This window comes from Canis lupus, chromosome 27 (assembly GCF_003254725.2).
Source record: "Canis lupus dingo isolate Sandy chromosome 27, ASM325472v2, whole genome shotgun sequence".
NCBI lineage: Eukaryota > Metazoa > Chordata > Mammalia > Carnivora > Canidae > Canis > Canis lupus.
Genome location: NC_064269.1, coordinates 37,569,583 through 37,592,503, shown reverse-complemented (window position 1 = coordinate 37,592,503; position 22,921 = coordinate 37,569,583). Strand labels below are relative to the sequence as shown.

Below are 22,921 nucleotides of genomic sequence, written 5' to 3'. Positions count from 1 at the left end.
CTTATGTTATTAGGGTGCTAAACCTGCTAGCTCTCTGTGGTACTCAGAATAAAGTCTAAACTTCTAAAACTAGAAGGTTTTAGGCCATTTATGATATGATCCCTTCTTACTTAACTCTCCTCTCATTCCTTGGCCCTCTATACTTCTATACATAAATTTTTGCAGAATCACAAACATATCATACTCTGTTCTTCAAGCTCTTTCTCACACTGTACTCTCAACCCAGAGCACTATTTTCTCCTATCTCCCTCCCACTTATATTGTCAGGGCAACTAGTATCAAGCCTTTAGGTCTTTCTCAAAGACCAAGCCTTCTCAGATACTACCACACCCTTCCATCTGCCTGAATTTTGTATTCTCTCTCCCAGTTCCCCCATGCAAGACAAGAAGTCCTGCACTGCAGGGGTGTGGGGGGAAGCATTCACATAACCTCTGATGTGTGTGGTAATCTGGGGTATGCAAACACAATCTGTACAGTCTTATGTGGTGTCACCATGGGAATTTATGAGTCTCATAGGTCTCCTATGCTTTTATGTCTCATAAGACTGATAATTCTTTTTTTTTTTTTTTAAGATTTTATTTATTCATGAGAGACATAGAGAGAGAGAGGCAGAGACATAGGCAGACAAAGAAGCAGGTTCCCCACAGGGAGCCCAATGTAGGACTCGATCCCAGGACTCTGGGATCACAACCTGAGCCAAAGGTGGACGCTCAACTACTAGGCCATCCAGGCACCCCAAGACTGATAATTCTGTAGTGACATGGCCTATTGCCATTCAGCCCCACGTAACTGCTCCTTTATACTTCTAGGTCCTGTACTGGGTGCTGGGAGAAAACGAAAGGAAACTAAAAAAATTAATGTGCGCATTCAACTTTAAGACATAAGGTTATGGCTAATCCTATAATAGAACTATTTTTTTTTAAGATTTATTTACTTAAAAAAAAAAAAAGATTTATTTACTTATGAGAGAGAGAGAGAGAGAGAAGCAGAGACACAGGCAGAGGGAGAAACAGGCTCCATGCCAGGAGCCCGATGCAGGACTCGATCCCGGACTCCAGGATCGCGCCCTGGGCCAAAGGCAGGCGCCAAACCGCTGAGCCACCCAGGGATCCCCAGAACTGGTTTTTTTTTTTTTTTTTTTTAATTTTTTTTTTTATTTATTTATGATAGAGAGAGAGAGAGAGAGAGAGAGAGGCAGATACATAGGCAGAGGGAGAAGCAGGCTCCATGCACCGGGAGCCCGACGTGGGATTCGATCCTGGGTCTCCAGGATCGCGCCCTGGGCCAAAGGCAGGCGCCAAACCGCTGCGCCACCCAGGGATCCCCCTTCTTTTTTTTTTTTTTTTTTTTTTTTTTAGTCCCTCCACTTGTGCTCTTTCCAACGCTCAGAAACAATTAATTATGCCCTCCTGACATTTGAGTTGGGCCACTGACAGAAGCAGTAAATAATCATATTTTAGATAGAGAAAATATAATACAAAGTGTATAGAGGTGGGGCACCTGGGTGGCTCAGTCAGTTAAATGTCTGACTCTGGATTTTGGCTCAGGTCATGATCTCAGGGTCCTAGGATCAAGCCCTGCAGGGGCTCCCCACAGTGGGGAGTCTACTTATCTCCCTCTTCCTCTGCCCCCTCCCTGCTCCTCCCCTTTCAGGTAAATAAATAAATAGTTAAAAAAAGAGTACAGAGATAGTCCATGCAACTAGATTAAATAGGAGTGAATGAGGAGGATGGAAATGTCAGTTGTGTAAGGTTTTGACTGCTTTGTTAATCAATATGAACTTTACACTGCAGACAGCAATCACTGAAGAGTTTTGAGCACAACAGTGCTATAATTAGATCATTGTTTTAAAATATTTGTCACTAAAAAAATAAATAAAATAAAATATTTGTCACTAATATTTGTTACTACAAAACAAAGCATGCTTAATTCATTCCCCCCCCCCTCATTTATTCCAGAAAAATATAGGTCAAATAGATGGCTCAGTCTGTTAAGCATCTGCCTTTGGCTCGGGTCATGATTCCTGGGTTCTGGGATTGAGCCCCATAACATGCTCCCTGCTCAGCAAGGGGTCTCCTTGTGCCTTCCCCCTGCCATTCTCCGCACTTGTGTACTCTCTCTCTCACATAAATAATAAAATCTTTAAAATATATGTCAGATTAAAAAAATATACATCAGATAAAGTGCTGAAAGGTCATTATAATCCCACTCATTAGAGTCAGCATGTGGTATAATGCTCCATATTTTTCCCTGTGCACATGTACATGTGTATATATTTATATATAATTCATTTGTCCATAAGGATGAGATCATTCTGGGTCACCTGGGTGGCTCAGTGGTTGAGTGTCTGCCATTGGCTCAGGGCGTGATCCCAGGTCCCAGGATCGAGTCCCACATCAGGCTCCTTACAGGGAGCTTACTTCTGCCTCTGCCTCTGCCTATGTCTCTGCCTCTCTCTCTGTCTCTCATGAATAAATAAATAAATCTTACAAAAAAAAATACACTTCTTTAAAAAAAAGAATGAGATCATTTTTTTTAATGAGATCATTCTAACCATACTTTGCTTTAAAAAAAAAATAGTATCTTTTTTAAAAAAGATTTATTTATTTGTTTGAGAGAGAGAGCATAGCAGAAGAGAGGGGCAGAGGGAGAAGCAGACTCTCCAGCTGATGAGGGAGCCCAGTATGTGGCTCTGTCCCAGAACCCTGATATCATGACCTGAGCCAAAGGCAGCTGCTTAACTAACAGCCACCCAGGTGCCCCTTCTTGTTTTTTTTTTTTGTTTTTTTTTTTTATTTATGATAGGCACACAGTGAGAGAGAGAGAGGCAGAGACACAGGCAGAGGGAGAAGCAGGCTCCATGCACCAGGAGCCCGACGTGGGATTCGATCCCGGGTCTCCAGGATCGCGCCCTGGGCCAAAGGCAGGCGCTAAACCGCTGCGCCACCCAGGGATCCCCCCTTCTTGTTTTTTTTAAAGATTTTATTTATTTATATGAGACAGAGAGTGCATGTACAAACAAGCAAGGATGGGAAAAGTGGGGGGTGGGAGTGGGAGTGGGACCAGGGCCTGGATGTGTTGGGGCTCCATCCCAAGATCCTGAGATCATGACCTGAGCCAAAGGCAGATGCTTAACCAACTGAGCCACCCACGCACCCCATAGTGAGTATCGTCTATGAGGAGATAGATCACATAAATATCAACTACAACAAAAACATGACCATATGTAAATGTACTCTACTTCATTAATAATAACCAGCATAGAAATGATATCCTATTTTTACCTATGAGACCGGACAAATTTAAAAGAATGATCAAGGGGTGTTGGTGGTTCAGTTAAGTGTCTGACTCTTGATTTTAGCTCAGGTCATGAGACTGAGGCTCGAGTTGCATCGGGCTCCATGGGGATTCTGTTTAAGATACTTTCCTTCCTTCTCCCTCTGTGCCTCCTCTCCCCTGGTTTCTTATATGTGTGCTAGCTCTTTTTCAGGAAAAAGAAAAAGTTATCAATATTTGGTTTTGGTGGAGATATAATAAGACACTCTTTACATCCTTGGTGTGGAATAAAAATTAGTACTTTAGGAAAGGGAAACCTTCCAGTTCTTTCAAAATTTAAAACGTATCTACCTTTAAAGTAGCAATTTCATATGTATAAATTTTTTCCTAGAAAACTCTTTCAGAAATTCACAAGGATAAATGCATAAAGATGTTTATTGCAGCATTATTTGCAATGGCAATAAACTTATGGTGTCCACTACCATATTATGGGCCACTGTGTAGCATATATACATGTTCTGATATAAAAGAATATGTGTGATACATTGTTGAGTGAAAAAATATCAGAATGGTAAAATGATATATGTATTTATATAAAACCATTTTTTAAATTATACATAATATACAGAGAGCATGTATATGTATTCATCTATAATGTGTGTACATGTATCGTGTATGTACACCCCCAAAGTTTAACCATAGTTAATCTTGACATTGAATAGGAATGCAGGGATCCCTGGGTGGCTCAGCGGTTTAGGACCTGCCTTTGGCCCGGGGGTGATCCTGGAGTCCTGGGATCGAGTCCCACATCAGGCTCCCTGCATGGAGCCTGCTTCTCCCTCTGCCTGTGTCTCTGCCTCTCTCCCCTCTCTCTCTCTCTCTCTCTCTCTCTGTGTGTCTCTCATGAATAAACAAAAAAAAAGGATCCCTGGGTGGTGCAGTGGTTTAACATCTGCCTTTGGGCCGGGGCGTGATCCTGGAGTCCTGGGATCAAGGATCAAGTCCCACGTCAGGCTCCCTGCGTGGAGCCTGCTTTTCCCTCTGCCTGTGTCTCTGCCTCTCTCTCTCTCTCTCTCTCTGTGTCTCTCATGAATAAATAAATAAAATCTTTAAAAAAAAAGAATAGGAATGCAGTGTATATCTTTTTACTTTTTACTCTTTATTTTTTTACTTTTTTTTACAATAAACATATATTATTTTTTTTATGTTTTTTTTAGATTTTATTTATTTATTTATTTATTTATTTATTTATTTATTTATTTATGATAGTCACACAGAGAGAGAAAGAGAGGCAGAGACACAGGCAGAGGGAGAAGCAGGCTCCATGCACTGGGAGCCTGACGTGGGATTCGATCCCTGGTCTCCAGGATCGCACCCTGGGCCAAAGGCAGGCGCTAAACCGCTGCGCCACCCAGGGATCCCCAATAAACATATATTATTAAAAAAAAAAAAAACACACAGTGAAGAGGGATACCTGGCTGGCTCAGTCAAGGGAGCATGAGGCTCTTGATCTCAGGGTTGTGAGTTTGAGCCCCATGTTGGGTATAGAGCTTACTTGAAAAAAAAAAAAAAAGAGTACAATAGACAGTGAAGAAACATATATACCTAGGCACATTTTCAAGTCAATATATGTAGTTATATTTTATTCTTTTTAATAATGACATAGTATTTTATTGGTAGCTATACCATTCATGTTACAGTTATTGAAAGCCCAATCTACAGCAGATACCAAGCTGGGCATGGAAGAAAGCCACAATCACTTAAAACAGAAATTAACAGAGGAGGTTCTTCTTTAGGAAGAGTGACTAGAGAAGGCCTTTCTTAGTAGTAACATTGAAAATGAGATCTAAAAGAATATGCTAGCTGTGGAAGAAAAGAGCATTCTTGGCAGAGGGAACATATTTATAGGGCATTAAGGTGCAACAGAGCTTGGTATTTCCTGGGAAATTGAAAAAAAATATCAATGTTGTAACAGTGATAACAGGTAAGGGGGAGTAACAGTGCAAGATGACATTATAGGCAACAATTTTTATTTTTATTTTTTTATTTTTTTAAGATTTATTTATTTATTCATTCAGAGAGAGAGAGAGAGAGAGAGGCAGAAACGGGCCCCATGCAGGGAGCCCAACGCGGGACTCAAACCGGAGTCTCCAGGATCACGCCCTGAGCTGCAGGCGGCACTAAACTGCTGCGCCACTGGGGCTGCCCTAGGCAACAATTTTTAAAACACAAACTCTCTTAAACATTTGTCTTGTTTCCAAACTTTTCCTCCCAACTCTGTGCTGCAGTGGTCACCTTTGTACTTTATTGTACTGTGACAGTATTTTGTGGGATACCTGCACAGTAGAAATCATGGGTCAAAGAGTATAAATATTCACATTTTAGTAGATATCCTCAACCTGCTGTCTAAAAAGGTCGCAGATTTTACATTTATTCCAAGCGCCTGTTTTCTAAAACTTAAGCCAGGCTTGGGTATAGTCAGTCATCATAATTTTTTACCAGTCTCTGTAGGGGAAACAAAACAAAACAAAGCAAACCAAAACCCTTTTTATTCTCATGTGTTTTGTTACTAAATTTGGATGTCTTTTTTGTTTTGGCCATTACTAATTCTTCCCGTAGGAATGCTTGTTCCTGTGCTAGGCTATTATTGTCTTTTATTGTTCACTTTTTTTTATTGCTCTGAAAGATGTCTTTGTATATTATGAAAATTAAGCCTTTGTCCTATGAGTTGCACACTTCTTTGCCAATTTTTTAAAATTTAGTGATGTTTTATCACAATAGAAAGTTTTGATTTTATGTGGTCATATTTATAAGGTTTATCCTTTATAATTTGCATGTTACATATTTTGCTTAGAATAGATCTGTATTTCAAAAAGCAACTATAGGGGCACCTGGGTAGCTCAATGGGTTAAGTGTCTGACACTTGACTTTGGCTCAGATCATGATCTCAGGGTCATGGGATCAAGTCCTGAGTGAGGCTCTGTACTTAGCTCTGAGTCTGCTTTGTTCCTCCTTACCCCCAAGCTCTCTAGCTTGCTCTCTCTCTCTCTTTCTCTCTCTCTCAATAAATAAATAAATAAATAAAATCTTTTAAAAAGGCAACTATAGTGATGTGAGGTTTAAGATTATACTAAGAAAAGTGAGGAAGCTGAGACTAGTTAATATTCACTGCATATTAAGCAGTGACTATGAGCATGGGGAATAGAAGATGGATTTGAGGGACTCTTTTTTTTTTAATGTAGCAGTTTTATTGACATAGAGTTCCTACCATATAATTCTCCTACTTAAAGTGTTACAATTCAAGGGCTTTTAGTATATTCACAGAGATATGTAACTATTAATCAATTTTAGAACATTTTATCCCTAAAAGAAGCCCCATGATCATTAGCAGTCTTTCTGCATTCCTCTTTAACCTCTCTCAGCCTCAGCCCCTGGCAACCACTAAACTACTTTGTGTCTCTATGGATTTGCCTATTTTGGACATTTCATGAAGGGAATCATAAAATGCATGACCTTTGTGACTGGCCTCTTTTACTTAGCGTGATGTTTCAGGATTCATCCATGTTATATAACATGTACTTCATTACTTCTATGAATAAATAATATTTAATTATATGATGCTTATACTGCTTTCATTTATGCATTGATCACTAAATGAACATTTGGGTTTCTTCCATTTTTTACTATAATGAATATATGCTGTTATGAATATTCTTGTGTATGTTTTTATGTAGACATAGGTTTTCGGTTCCCTTGAACATATATATTGGAGTGAAGTTGCTAGGTCATATAGTAACTCTATTTAACTATTTTCCAAAGCACCACACCATTTTACATACCCACCAGCAATTGTGAGGTTCTCATTTCTCCTTATCTTTGGAACAATAATTATTATTTTGTCTTTTTTATTACAGCTATTCTAGTGCATGTTAATTGGCATCTGCGTATGAGTTCAATTTGCATTTCCTCAAAGACTAAAGATGTTTTTTCCTTATTGGCCATTTGTGTATCTTCTTTGGAGACATGTCTATTCTAGTACTTAGCCCATTTTTTAATTGGATTATCTTTTTGTTAAGTTGTAAATTCTTTTTCTTTCTTCCTCCCTCCCTCCCTCTTCTTTCTTTCTTCCTTTCTTTCTCCTTTTTCTTTCCTTTTTTTTCTGTTTTTTCTTTCTTTCTCTTTCCTGAGGTCTATGCTCAGTGTGGGGTTCAAACTCACAATCCCAAGATCGTAAGTTGTGTGCTCTACTGACTGAGCCAGCCAGGTTTCCCAAGTTGTAAATTCTGTTTTGTTTTTCTTTTTTTTAAGTAGGCTCCACGCTGGGCATGGAGCCCAACATGAGGCTTGAACTCACAACCCTGAGTCAAGACCTGAGCTGAGATCAAGAGTCAGATGCTCAACCAACTGAACCAATCCAGGTGCACCCCCGCCCCCCACATTGTAAATTCTTGTATATTCTAGATATATTCTTTATCAGATATATGAATTATATTTTCTCACACTGTATAGGTTGTTCTTTTCCTTTCTTGATGGTATTCTTTCAAACACAAAACTTTTATGTTGATGAAGTCCAATTTATTTCATTTTTCTTTCCTTACCTGTACTTTTGATATTATATCACAAAAAGTTTCATCTGACCCAGGTCATAAAGGTTTACATTTAGATATGTGAACTATTTTGAGTTAATTTTTATGTATAGTGTAAGGAAGAGGCCCAACTTCATTCTTACATTAATGGATATCTAGTTGTAAACAGCACCATTTTCAAAATAAAATTTGATCTTGTCCAGTATTGAGGGACATTTTTTGAAAGCGGATTTGAAAGTACTTGACAGCTGGAAAGTGAAGGAGATAGAAGCATCAGAAATCTTAGTTTAGGAACTAGGTAATTAGTAATCCCATTAACCCAAGGGGGAAATCAATTAGGGGAGAAAAAGCAGAAGCAGATTTGTAAGATGAGTTTTGAGCATGTTGAGCTTGAGGTACTTATAGGATATCCAGGGGGAGATTCATAGCAGGTAATTATAAATTTGGTCTGGAATTCAAAAGAATGTTTGGAATGAAAACCAAATTTTGAAGTCCCTTCTGTGAGAGAAGTTGAGAACACGAGAAGCTGTTCAAAGATGAACCTGTTGTTTAAGAGTCATTGAGGAAGAAGAACCAAGAGGAAAAAAAGTAGAACAAACAATCAGAAAAGGTAAAGACTACCTAGAAAATTGTATTGGAACTGAGAGATATTGGGGGGCTCATTAACAGTTTAAATGATGAAAAGAGGTTGCATTGGACAAGAGCTAAGAAGGTTAGGTTATTTATGTCTTTTGCAACTGAAGCTTCAGTAGAGAGGTTGGAATGGAATGTGGAGAGGAGTGCTTGAACCTTCAAGCAAAAACATTTTTTCTTTGGAAATTATTGCTAAAGACTACCTACCATCTTGGTAACCTCAAGGAAGAAGCACAAGGAGGGCAGAATGCTTTTCTTTTTCTCTGATTCTGTCTCTATACTCCAATACTTAATACAACCGAGATTAGCCTGGAATGTTGTTGCAAGATTTTCCAAAGACCAGGAGATAAGAGAAAAAGAATATTACAAGAGTTATGAGTTATGAGTAATAGATACTTCTCTTTCAGTGAAGTGGTTCATGGAAGACCTATCTTGCTGAGAAGCTCCTAGCCTAGTTCCATGTATCAGAGGCCAACCTTGTACCTCTTGGGAGGGTCCTCAAACACATCAAACTCAGTCTAAGGGAACATGGTCCAGTTTCTTATATATACATGTATAAGAGTTCTGGTTTCATTTTATAGACCTACTACTTCTCTTCAAATGGAAGAATGTAAAAAAATGTAAAGAAATGAAAAATAAATAAATAAATAAATAAAACAAATGGAAGAATGTCTACTTTTTTTAGGGAAATTATACCTTCTCCCAAGCATGTAGGCATAGGCCATAACCTTATTTCATAAAGTAAATGAAATTCCAGTCATACCAAAGATACTGTGAGTAGCAGGTATGTAATTTCATATAGAGGTATGGACTTCTATGCAGACCACTAGCTATTCTGAAATAAGTTGATACTGATTGTAGGGAAAGAAATAGAAACAGAGAGTATAGATCACTCTTTGGAGGAATTCAACAGTGTACCTTGACAGAGTACTTTAGAAAAGTTGAGGTATAGGAAGAATGAAAGTATTTTAGGATAGAGGTACTTTAGAATCCCACTGGCCACAGGAAAGGACAAGCAGAAAGTGAAAATTTTAAGGCAGAACTGGGAATAATAGATGGAACAGTGTCCTGGACCATAGTGAGGATAAGATATGGAGAAAAAGATAGAAATTTCTAAAACAGGCAGGATTTTAGAGTGAATGGATTAAGGGTGAGGTGAGGGTAAGGAATGACAATTAACAAAATCCATTTTCTAAAAAAGCATGTGGTCTGGTCATCTGGGTAAATGAGGAAAACAGGGATTATATTGGAGTTTGAAAAGGCTGGCAAAGCTTTGTTTCTCTGAATGAAGTGTTTTTTCTGTACCTTAATATCTTGAGCAATACTCCTGTAGAGAGATGTCATTTCCTATACTTAACCCTCTGAAGATAACTGCTTGGTTGTCTGATTATTTTTTCTATCTCTCCATTTCTGCCACAAGGCCTGCCTGGAGATGTCTTCAAATGCCAGATTCCTAAGTCTTGCCCCGTAGTCCTGATTCACTCACCTGAAAAATCCCCAGGATTGGTTTAGACTTCCTCGATACTACATCCAGGGTGCTGAAAAAAGTGAACAGAACTAGGGAGAGGAAAAAAAAAAAAAAAAAGAACTAGGGAGAGGATTGATACTGTTATAAATGCACAGTTATTGGGGCACCTGAGTGGCTCAGTTGATTAAATATCTGACTCTTGATTTTGCCTTAGGTTGTGATGTTGGGGTTATGGGATTGAGCCCCACAACACAGTCCACACTCCATGCAAAGTCTGCTTGAGATTCTCTCTCTCCCTCTTGCTCTGCCCCTCCCTCTGCTTGGTTTTCTCTCTCTCTCTCTCTCTCTCTCAAATAAATAAAAATTTCTTAATTAAATAAATTCCCAGTCCTCAATCCCACTGAGTTATTAATAAAGCTCAGTAATGTGTAATTATCCAATTCAATTTCCTACCAAATGTAAGAAGTTAATTCAGTTCATCTATATTATTATTTGATTATCCATTTATTCAACAAATATTAATTGAGCATCTACTATGTATCAAGTTCCTTCTAGACATTAAGAGTATGGTCAAATAATATTGATAGGCAAGTTCCCTGATGAAAGGGGACAGACAATAACTAAGGATGTAATTTCAGATAATGATAAGAGCTATGAGGAAAATTAAAACAGGGAGATATGATAAATGATGGGTGGGTAGAAAAGCAACATAGTCTACTCAAAGAAGGCCTCTCTGAAGAACAGGCTTTGAGCTCAGACCTGAATGACAAGAAGGAATTGAAGACATCTCCAGGCAGGCGCTGTGGCAAAAATGAAATTAATATAATAGAGGGACAGAAAAAGACCCAATACAGCTGGAGCTTAGTGAATCAGGGGAATAGTGGTAGAAATAAGGCAGAAAAGAGAGTTAGGGGCCAGATATAGTTTTGATAACTCTCTGAAGAATGAATTCTGGGAGAATAAGGTTGAATCAGTAAGACTGATCAAAAGACTGACTGCAGGAGTACCAGGCTGGCTCAGTTAGTAAAACATGTGACTCTTGAACTCAGGATTGTGAGTTTGAGCCCCATGCTGGGAATTGAGATCACTTTTAAAAAGTAAATAAAATTTTTCAAAAGAGAAAGACTTATTACAATAGATCAAGTGATAAATTATGATGGTTTTGACAAGGGTAGGGCAGTAGAGAATGGAAGATATCTGGGTATATTTTGGACTGACAGCTAATAATACTTGCTACTGTGTTGGGATGCCTGGGTGGCTCAGTGATTGAGCTCTGCCTTTGGCTCAGGATGTGATCCTGGGGTCTGGGATCGAGTCCCACATCGGGCTTCTTGTGGGGAGATTGTTTCTCCCTCTTCCTGTGTCTCTGCCTCTCTCTCTGTGTCTCTCATGAATAAATAAATAAAATCTTAAAAAAAAAAAAAAAAACTTGCTACTGTGTTAAATGTGCAAGGTATGGGAAAGAGAAATCTGGAAGAGCTCCTAGCATTTTGGCTTTTGCCAAAGAATGAATAGTGATAATTTTAATATGATGGATAATACTAAGGAAGGAAGAAAAGAAACGATCTGGGGATTTGGAAGTGGAACCAGTACTTCTGTTTTGGCTATGCTTAGTTTGATATGCCTTTTAGCCCTTGAAGTAGAAATAGCAGACAGGCAATAATTTATGATTCTGGAAATCAAGAGATAAGTCAGCAGTGAGAAGCTTATTACCTTATATGGCAGCCCATTATATTTTAGATAGCTCTAATTACTAGAAACTCCTTTCTATGATATTGAACTTATTTAAAATATAATATAAATGTGATGTCTACTTCCATTTGGGGTTACTGAAATATATGTATTTTGGAAGCACATCAGATATTTGAAGTTACCATTTTCTTCTCCATCCTCTAAGCTAAATAATGCTAGTTCCCTCAGCTGCTCTCATTACTTTGTTTCAAGGTACTTCATCATCTTGGTCATATCTTTGTAAAGTAGGATGCCAATGGCTAAAGTGATCTGGAAATATATCCCAAAGATAGGACTAATATCCCTCTGATTTGTCATTCTACCAAAAACATGTTCACTTCTTTAAAAGATTTTATTTATATATTTGAGAGGGAGAGAAAGCGAGTGAGTGAGAGAGAGCTCTAGTGAGGTGAGGGAGAGAGGGAGAAGCAGACTCCCCACTGAGCCGGGAGCAAGACATGGGGCTCCATCCCAGGACTCCAGGATCATGACCAGGGACCGTAAGATCATGACCTGAGCTGAAGGCAGACACTTAACCACTGAACCACCTAGGTGTACCTATGTTTGTTCACTTTTTATAATTTGTTTCCTTTCTTGTGTGTTAGGGCCCCTGCCTGTGGCATAAGACATCAGTTTTGTTTTGTTTTGTTTTTTTAAGATTTTTAAAATGTGGGCAGCCCCAGTGGCACAGCGGTTTAGCGCCGCCTGCAGCCCAGGGCGTGATCCTGGAGACCCAGGATCGAGTCTCACATCGGGTTCTCTGCATGGAGCTTGCTTCTCCCTCTGCCTGTGTGTGTCTGCGCCTCTCTCTCTCTCTGTGTCTCTATGAATAAATAAATAAAAACCTTAAAAAAAAAAGATTTTTAAAATGTATTTATTTATGAGAGACACAGAGAGAGAAAGAGAGAGAGAGACAGAGAGGCAGAGACACAGGCAGAGGGAGAAGCAGGTTCCATGCAGGGAGCCTGCTGTGGGACTGGATCCTGAGTCTCCAGGATCACGCCCTGGGCTGAAGGTGGTGCTACACCGCTGAGCCACCTGGGCTGCCCCATAAGACATCAGTTCTAATTTTCTTCCAATATGTTGGTAATTTGGAAACCAGAAAACAAATTTATGCTCTGTATCCGATATTAACATTTTGCATTGTATGTTGGGAATATTTTATAGTAATTTAAAAAGAGAGTAAGTATGGTGTCTGAGAGGGGCCAACAGAGCCCTCCTATGAAGGCTTTGCACTCTAGTGAGAAAATCTCTTTTTTTCCTTTGCTTTTCATAACTTATATTCAAAATAAGGTAGTTTTCCAAATAGTTGAGTTCCATATAGGGGAAGTATTGCAGTCTTTTACCTAGGGATCTCATTAGAGATTTCCTCAGAGAATGGTTCTTACTCTGCAGTGATTTTGTTCCCCAGAGACATCTGGCAGACATATTTGGTTGCTGTGACTGTGGTAAAGAGAATGCTACTGGCATCTAGTGGGTAGAGACCAGGGATGCTGCTAATATCTTAAATGCACAAGACTAACCCCAATAACAAAGAATTGTCTGGCCCAGAATAGTACTAGGTTTTTTTAATCTGAACTTTTTCTTCTAACCTCATTGGGAAAAAGGTTAGTAAAACCTTAGGTGAAAAACTGACACGATGTAAACTTCATGAATTAATTCTGCATCCAGTTAATCACTACTCTTTCCTTTTTTTTTTTTCTTTCATTTTATTTATTTATTAATGAGAGACAGAGAGAGAGAGAGGTAGAGACACAGGCAGAGGAAGAAGCAGGCTCCATGCAGGGAGCCCCATGTGGGACTCGATCCTGGGTCTCCATGATCGCGCCCCGGGCTGAAGGCGGCGCTAAACTGCTGAGCCACTGGGGCTGCCCTACTCTTTCGTTTTATTGCATGCCAACCATCCATTAGTATCTTTCTAGAATTTAATGGGAAAATAATTAAGCAGTACTTTTTCTCACTTCAAAAAGTTTTCATAGCTCCCAGTTGTTTTTTGTTTGTTTGTTTGTTTTTCTTTTTAAATTTATTAATTTGTTTTTTTAGCAATCTCTACACCCAGCGTGGAGCTCAAACTCATGACCCCAAGATGGAAGGGGCACGTGCTTACAAGTGAGCCAGCAGATGCCCCTACAATTTTTTGTCACTCTCCCAGTCTCCATAATTTTTACAATATTAGCAAGTATTAAAAAAAATTAACAAGTGTGCAGTGATCAAATTTGGGCATTTTTATTTACTTTTTATTTAAAGGAAAATTATACTCTCAGTTTTCTCATTGCACTTTAGTTTCTCTTCCCCAGTAAAAAGGTCATGTCTCTTGAGGAATAATCTGCTTTTCTTCTGTCATCTCATAATGTTAGATAAATACAATACAACTTAAACTGGAAGCTTTGTTCTCCTTATCTTTCAGGTGCCCCAGTGAGGCATGCAGCTATTTTGGGATATAGCTATACTCATAATGTTCATTAGTTTGTTACTAGTGAGACAGGCAGGGGCAGAAGTCACTGTCTTGTCACTGTTTGTACTTAGAGGTGTGGGAGACAGAAGAATGCTGCTCACTGCACGTCCTGCACGGTGGGAACACGCCAGTCTTCCTGGGGCTGTTTCATTGCTTGGTATTGACTGCAGGTGTCAAGATCAAAGAGGAAATAATGAGACAGGAGTAAAGAGCTTCATTCTCTAAGTACCTGAAAGGAGTGAGGGTGGATAGAAACTAAAAAGAAAAAGGGAAGCAAATTCTTTCCTCGGCCATATCCAAAACAACCACCAGATAGTTCTTTTCAGATGCTTCTAATTTTTCAAATTACAACTGTGTTACCACTTAGAATCTGGTGGCAAAAATAATCCTCCTTCTATATCTTTATGTTTAGAGCTGGAAATTCATTCATTCAGATATTTATTGAATGTGTCTATATATACCAGACACATAAATGAACCAGGGAAGCTTCTAAAAATGTGGAAATTTCAAGTGTCTATTTGAAAGAGGAATGATAAGTGAATACCTAATTAATAGTCAAAATATTTCTATAATTTACCACCTTTCTTCCTTGGGGTAATGAATCACTAAGTATTTGTATAGGCAGTATATTTGTGGTACTCTTGAGGTTGCAGAGAATAAAAAGCTAGGTCCTTCTTCAGCCTTAAGACCATGAGGGGGGATCCCTGGGTGGCTCAGCGGTTTGGCGCCTGCCTTTGGCCCAGGGCGCGATCCTGGAGACCCCGGATCGGGTCCCGCGTCAGGCTCCCTGCATGGAGCCTGCTTCTCCCTCTGCCTGTGTCTCTGCACCTCTCTCTCTCTCTGTGTCTCTCATGAATAAATAAATAAAATCTTAAAAAAAAAAAAAAAACATGAGCTGACCAAGACACAGGTTGAATGACTTAACTAATGACTAGCTAGTGTATAGCACAGCAGGACAGGACCAATAGTCTGAGCTGCTACCTGAGTTTTCTAATTTTCAATGTTGTCTTCGTTCTAAAAGTAGAAGTGAAAGAAGACTGTTTGCAGAGAGTGCTTTCCACCACCATCGCACCAGGTTGGTTTCTATCCAGAAAGCCCTCTGACTGAACCAATGGAGTGGATAGTGAAATGAAACAACAGAGTTTGGGGTTCAGGGGTCAAGTTGAGAGAAGCAATGGAAAGAAGAAATTAGAAAAAACTCAGAATGAAGAGAACATATTTTACGGGACAAAGCATCTAAGATAAAAGTGACATGTTTGGTATCTCTGGAGGACAAACAGTACTGTAGAAAAAGGAAAAAATGAAGATTTTACTTCATTCTCCACCTAAGGGCATATGGTCAAAGTAGTATGTCTGGTATTCAAAGACTGCAGCAGCATAGCCTAAACTTGCTTTTCCAGCATTATCTCTCACTAGACTTCTGTAGACACCCTGCTCTTCGGCTAAATTGGTCAAAAGCACTGTTTGTCGACCTTCTGCCCAAACTCCCTACCGCCATACCTTTGCCAAGGCCATTGCATTTTCCTGAAATGCCCTTCTGTAATCTCTGCTTCTCTCTTCTTTCATCTCTTACTCATCTTTCAAGACCTATTCCAAATTCTAACTTCATAAAGGCTTTCTGGGTTCTTCCCAGATGAACAGAATCTCTTAATACTTTGATTTCCTTCGAACTTTTTTTATCTTGTTGCTTCCATAGCCAGATTGCAGTCAACTTGAGGCGAGAAACTTTGGGTCTTCTGTATTATTCAGTAGAGTGCTGTGCATTTTGTAGACTCTCTTGATACATATTTATGTATATATCTTCATTTTTCTCAACATTGCCTTTTTAAAAGCTCATTAAAAATTTTCTGCATTCAGAAAACCATTGTTTCTTAGTGTTTTTATTAGATGTTATCTTATCCAAAGATGGAGAGGTATGAGTAAGAATGCAGCTAATTGGTGAAAATGGAGAATAGAATTGAAGGAAGCCAAGGTTCTGGCCAGGGTGTGGAGATAAGCCTGAGTTTAGGAAAAGAGAGTTATTGGAAAAGAGAATGGGATAGACAAAAGGAGCATTAAGATGGTGGCTTGTAAAAAAAAATTTTGAAAAAAAAAAAAAAAGGGATCCCTGGGTGGCGCAGCGGTTTAGCGCCTGCCTTTGGCCCAGAGTGCGATCCTGGAGACCCGGGATTGAATCCCACATCGGGCTCCCGGTGCATGGAGCCTGCTTCTCCCTCTGCCTATGTCTCTGCCTCTCTCTCCCTCTCTCTCTCTCTGTGTGACTATCATAAATAAATAAAAAATTAATATTAAAATTAAAATTAAAAAAAAAAAAGATGGTGGCTTGTAACCTGGGAGAAATAGGGGGAGAAAAAGAAAAAAGAGCAAGAAAGAGAAGGAATTGTAGAAATTTTGAGATACAAATATTGAAAAGATGGAAGGAGGAATAGTCAAGAAACCAAAAGGGTTTTAGATCTAAGGGAAAGATCCTAGCCTTTGGTTGTCTTTGGGAGGTTCCTTTCAGAATACCACAAGCAAAAAAAAGGAAGGGAAAATAATACTGAAGTAAGGTTATCCTCGGTATAATCTCCCACCAGTCCCTTCCTTGGAAATAAGAATGACTCAGGAAGGCATATGAGGATAAACAAACACTTCCTTGGAACTGCTGCTGTTCAGCAAGGTTCTGTGTGAAGCTGTTTTCACCAGAATCCTGTATGGTTTGGTTCAATTTGGAGATGACTGTGTATCTCTCCTCCTGTGTCTCTACATATTTCAAGTGCCTGGGTTTGCTTATGTCTGTTGCCTTAGAACAACCTCTACTGTGTGCCTGTAACTGTGAGCAGTAGGTCCCCATTCATTTTTATAAGTTGTTGATGGCATCTTATCACTTGTGCAGTTCCTCATCTGACTGTATCAAGTCTCATCTGTGTCTGTGTCTTTTTCTTTTGTCTTAATCTTTTATTTTTCCCTCTACCCCCTCTCCCATTCTGCTTCTGTCACAGCTTTTCTTACCAGCTGGCTTACTATAATTTCATCTCCATAGCAACCTCTCCCTGGGGAAATGGAAGGAAGAGGGAGCCTAGAATAGATGGACAATGCGAAACTGGATTGGAGTTGAGGACAATCTTCTGTCCTGGAACAGAGTAGAAACAAACTATGTAGATGGATTCCAGTGAAGTCACTGAAAATCCTAAGGAAACAAACTGGGAGCCTGATCCCAGCCCCTGCTAGCATACTCACTCAGCACATTCCTTCTATTTATGCCAAGCTGTCATCTGTTTATTCCTCACCTGTGATCCAACTCAGCTATTCTTTCTTTCTCTGTTTCTAGGCTTCATAATTCTTATATGTGCAATAGTCTCTGATAATGTTATAACTTGAAAAGTGATTTTCTTAAAGATTCATGAATACTCACATTGGAACCACAAGGTCTTTCTTTAGATGTACTCTAATTTTTCACTAGGATTCATTCTGGACCTTAAGTGATCATTAAGTGATAATGAAAAACACTTGGAATGGCCTTAGAAAAGGACAAAAAAATACTAATGATACTGTGCACTCTCATGTTGGACCAGAACATTAGATAAGAGATTTAACAAGCAAGAAAGGTTTTACAGGGGCACCTGGTTGGCTTTCTCAGTTAAGCATCCTACTCTTGATTTCAGCCCCGGTCTTTTTTTTTTTTTTTTTTTTTTTTTTTTATGTTTTATTTATTTATTCATGAGAGACACAGACACAGGCAGAGGGAGAAGCAACACACACACACACACACACACACACACACACACACACACAGTGGAGCCCAGTGCAGGACTCAATCCAATTCTGGGACTCCGGGATCACATCCTGAGCCAAAGGCAGATGCTCATCCACTGAATCCACTGAGCCACCGAGGTGTCCCTGGCTCTGATCTTGATCTCTTGGTCTCGGGGTCCTGGGATTGAGCCCCATGTCCAGCTCTGCATTCAGCAGATTTTCTGCTTGAGATTCTGTGTCTGTCTCTCTCTGTACCCCGCCCCCCCAAGGGGATCTTAAAAAAACAAGCAAACTTTAGAGCTCGCTTCAGCAGCACATATACTAAAAAAAAAAAACTTTAAAGAAAGAAGGTTTTACAAACAATGGGATTTGTTTTACAAAAGTAAAGTGAGATAGTGGAATCATTCTGCCCAGAGATCTTTAAAACCAAATAGGTATTCCTATATCTGGAAAGGAAATTGGCTAGATCAGCATTTCTCAAACTTTTAAAAACTCCCTTTTCCCATAGCTTCCCTTGACCTTAACCTGGAGAGCTTGTTAGATACAAATTCCTGAGCCCCACCCTTAGAGACTGGGATCCTGTAGTCCTGGGGCTGGGGGGAAGGAGAGGTGGAACACGTATGAATTTGTGTTTCTAACAGGCTGATGATGAGATGATGTTGCTGATCCTTGGGCCACATTTGAGTAGCATTAGTCTAGATGATTTCCAAAGTCAAAGAATACAGTTGAATATGTAGGACATAAATGTGTGGATACTGCATTACTATTGTATTCAAAATATCTTTTCTTGGGCAGCTTGGGTGGCTCAGCAGTTTAGCACCAGCTTCAGCCCAGGGCGTGATCCTGGAGACCCGGATTGAGTCCACGTTGGGCTCCCTGCATGGAGCCTGCTTCTCCCTCTGCCTGTGTCTCTGCTCTCTATCTCTCTGTGTCTCTCATGAATAAATAAATAAAACCTTAAAGAAAAATCTTTTCTTTGGGAATGAAAGAGGACAAATGAGCTAACTCAGACATGTTTTCTTTTTCCCTGCCCATTTGCAAGCTGTGATATCCATTTGACAACTTTCTTTGTTCTATAGAGTGACCAACCATCCCCATTTGCCCAGGCACTTTCAGTGCTAAAACTGGGACAGTCAAATAAATAAATAAATAAATAAATAAATAAATAAATAAATAAATAAATAATAAAATAAAAAAATAAAAAATAAAACTGGGACAGTCCAGGGCAGAGTAGACATTTGGGTGACCTCTCCATTCACTTGAGGCCAGTGAAATAAAAGGAATATAAAAAGAAAAATGAATTTGACTAGGAATCAGAAAATGTGGTTTCTAGTTCTAATTCAGAATACGTTAATTTTATGGCTTTATATCGGACATTTAAATTGTCCTTGTTTTAGTTTCTACACCTGCAAAAAGAAGATAGTATTATCTACTCTACTTCACAAAAATGTTTTAAAGATCAATTGAAAGAATGCTTATAAAATTTTTGTTATTAAAATACCATATACAGGGACGCCTGGGTGGCTCAGCAGTTGAGCATCTGCCCTTGGCCCAGGGTGTGATCCCGGGATCCAGGATCGAGTCCCACATCAGGCTTCTCCCTCTGCCTGTGTCTCGGCCTCTCTCTGTGTGTCTCTCATGAATAAATAAAAAAAAATCTTAAAAAAAAAAAAAATAAAATGCCATATACATTAAGACATGATATAGATCACTTGTTTTTATTTATTTAGAATGATTACTTATTGACAAAAAATAGCAACCCAGCAATCCCGTTCCTAAGCATATAGCCAAGAGAAAAGAATTCATATGTACGGCAAATGCCAAGAATGTTTTTGATAACTCAAAACTAGAAACAGTAATGTGCTCATCAAAAGGAGAATGGATAAATACATTTTGGCATATCCACAAATGGAATACTACTCAGCAATAGCAAGGAATGAACTACTGATACACACTATATAATACAAACACTATGTGTGTTGTGTGTTTTTTTTAAATATTTATTTATCTGAGAGACTGAGTGAGCACGAGAGAATATACAGCAGAGGGAGAGGGAGAGGGAGAAGCAGGCTCCCCTGCTGAGCAGAGAGCCCAATGACACAGGGCTTGATCCCAGGACCCTGAGATCATGGCCAGAGCTAAAGGTACACCTTGGGCAGCCCCCGTGGCACAGTGGTTTGGCACCGCCTGCAGCCCGGGGCGTGATCCTGGAGACCCGGGATCTAGTCCCGTGTCGGGCTCCCTGCATGGAGCCTGCTTCTCCCTCTGCCTGTGTCTCTGCCTGTCTCTCTCTCTCTCTGAATGAATAAATAAATCTTTTTAAAAAATAAATAAAAAAATAAAGGTACACACTTAACCAACTGAGCCACCCAGGTACATCTCACAAACACTATGTTAAGTGAAAATCCAGCACAAAAGAGTACATACTATATGATATGACTCCATTTATATATGGATCAAGAACAAGAAAATTCAATGATGATGATGTAAGTAAGTATAATAGTTACCTCTGGGAAGGGAGGTTATAGACTGGAATAGATGCAAGGAAACATTCTGGGGAGCTAGAAGTGTTCTAGAATCTAGATCTTGATCTGGGTAGTGGTTATACAGGTGAATACAGATGTAAATCTTCACCCAGCTGTACACTTCACTGTACACTGTACAGTTTTACTTGCTTTATTATATATAAAAAAGAAAAAGACATAAAAGAACGAACTCAGGCTGAATTCTGGGCTCACTAGAAGACACATTCTTTTTGTTGAAATGTTTCTAACAGCCTATCAAAGAGTCTTGGTTTTGTGACCTGAACATCTAATATGTGGATCTAGAGGTCATCTCCTCATTCTGCTGTCTTGGTTTCTAGACTTGAGTAATATGTGACAGTAAAAGGAAGTAGAAACCCTATGTCACTGGGTGAGGAAGAGGGCCAGGTTTACATCAACATTGCAACAAACCTTTGTTTTTATTGTTCCTTCTCTTAATTTTTATCTTGGTGCCCATAGCCTGCTTTTCTTAGATTGATTCTTCACCCTTCCCTGTACACCCTACCCTTTGTATGTCTTGTCAGTAGCCTACTTCCCCGTCTTTTCTAATATGTCTCATTAAACTCAGTAGTCCCTGATGATGTTTTGTTTTGTTTTTTTTTATGAGTCCATTCCAGTGACTTACTTCCTGTCCCCCAGCCAAGGAGCCTTCCAGTAGCATTTACAACTGTATTCCCAGACTTGATTTGTTTTGAAACAGAGCCTCAGATCCCCCTACTGCTAGGGTATGCCCCCTCCCAGCCCTATGGAGAATTCTCCCTAATGTAGTACATTCCCACCTTGCTTTCTTCTCCGCAGTAATTCTGTGTCTGGTGTGTTATATTCACCCTCAGTCTTCCTTAGGTAAAAAAGAAAACAGAGGGAAAAAAATCATTTATTTCTCAGGAAAGTTTAGTCAGGTGATCAAGTTGTCTGAGGGTCTAAAAAGGAGAGATTATCAGAAATATATACTAAGTAGAGGGAGAGCAGAAAGCATGAGTCACATTTTATGTGCTTCTCCTTTCAAACTGTGCTGGTCAGGGGCAGTACAATAGGCAAAAATGAGCTATTAGGACTTCATCAAGATAAAAACCTTTTTGCACAGCAAAGTAAACAGTCGACAAAACCAAAAGACAACCTACAAAATGGGGAAAGATATTTGCAAATGTCTTATCAGATAAAGGGCTAGTATCTAAAATCTGTAAAGAATTTAGCAAACTCAATACCCAAAGAACAAATAATCCAGTCAAGAAATGGGCAGAAGACATGAACATGAACAGACATTTCTCCAAAAAAGACATACAAATGGCCAACAGACACATGAAAAAAATGCTTCACATCACTCAGCATCAGGGTAATACAAACCAAAACCACAGTGAGATACCACTTCACACTGGTCACACTGATCAGAATGGCTAAAATTAAGAAGTCAGGAAAAGACAGATGTTGGCAAGGATATGGAGAAAGGGGAACCCTCATACACTGTTGGTGGGAATGCAAGCTGGTGCAGCCAAACTGTGGAAAAAGTCCAGATGTCCATCGACATGAATGGATAAAGAAGATGTGGGGTTTGTATGTGTGTATGTGTGTGTGTGCGTGTATACATACACATATATATATGATACATATTTTTAAATATATATAAAAATAAACTGCTGCTCTAGTTTCTTACTTCTGCAACATCAGTGTTTGTTTCATAAAAGGTACTGAATAAATGTAATCCATGGAATAAATATAAGGTGTGACTGGAGAATGACCGAGTAACTGCAGCAAGGATCAAGGTGCTAAGGGAACTTTCTGAGGTGCAAATCTATAAGGTGGTATTTGTATGAGTGTGTATATCTGTCAGAAGTCACGATCAGTCAGATGCACTTAAAATGTATGAATTCTATATATTTTATACATTAAATTGAGTTTAAAAAATAATCAAGGTATTGCAGGGGCATAAAGAGGATTTTGTAGGGACACCTGGGTGGCTTAGTGGTTGTGTCTGCCTTTGGCTCTGGTGGTGATCCCAGAATCCTGGGACTGAGTCCCGCATCTGGCTCCCAGCAAGGAGCCTGCTTCTCCCTCTGCCTGTGTCTCTGCCTCTCTCTCTCTGTCTCTCATGAATAAATAAAATCTTAAAAGAAGAAGGAGAAGAAGATGATGATTTTGTAAAGATCCAAGGCTAGGTGACATGTGAAATGGGGGATGTACATAGAAAAGAGAAGAGGGGAGAAAATAAGGTAAGGGAAAAAGGAAAAACCAAACTAGACTCTAGGGTAAACAGGCATGGCGTTCGGGGCCAAATGGAGCAGCAGCAGACTGACCCCACTGAGTGATGCTAAAAGGGATGTTTGGGGATTAGCTGTGGAGAACAACATCTGCCCTTGGGGCAAAACTCTTGCATGTCTCTAGAGATGCCTCCGGTTCCTAGAAATTGCAGCTTTCTCTGGCCAATGGGGTGTCGGTTCCTGTTAGCCGCTGCGGGCCGCCGAGCGGAAAGGCGGGCGGGCGGGGGGCCTGGTGGCCG

General features: G+C 39.5%; 1 protein-coding gene and 1 long non-coding RNA gene across 10 annotated transcripts in view; one reads left to right on the top strand and one right to left on the bottom strand.

Annotated features, from left to right (window-relative positions):
- SLC2A3 (solute carrier family 2 member 3) overlaps window positions 1–22,921 on the top strand; it is a 108,739-nt gene that overhangs the window by 37,498 nt on the left and 48,320 nt on the right. The gene's annotated exons all lie outside the window — the stretch shown is intronic.
- On the bottom strand, window positions 13,905–22,909 carry LOC112675395 (uncharacterized). Its single transcript, XR_004809723.2, has 4 exons — window positions 22,719–22,909; window positions 21,207–21,265; window positions 20,392–20,558; window positions 13,905–14,313 (listed from the first exon to the last, which is right to left on the bottom strand). It is a non-coding gene; the product is annotated as an uncharacterized LOC112675395 (long non-coding RNA).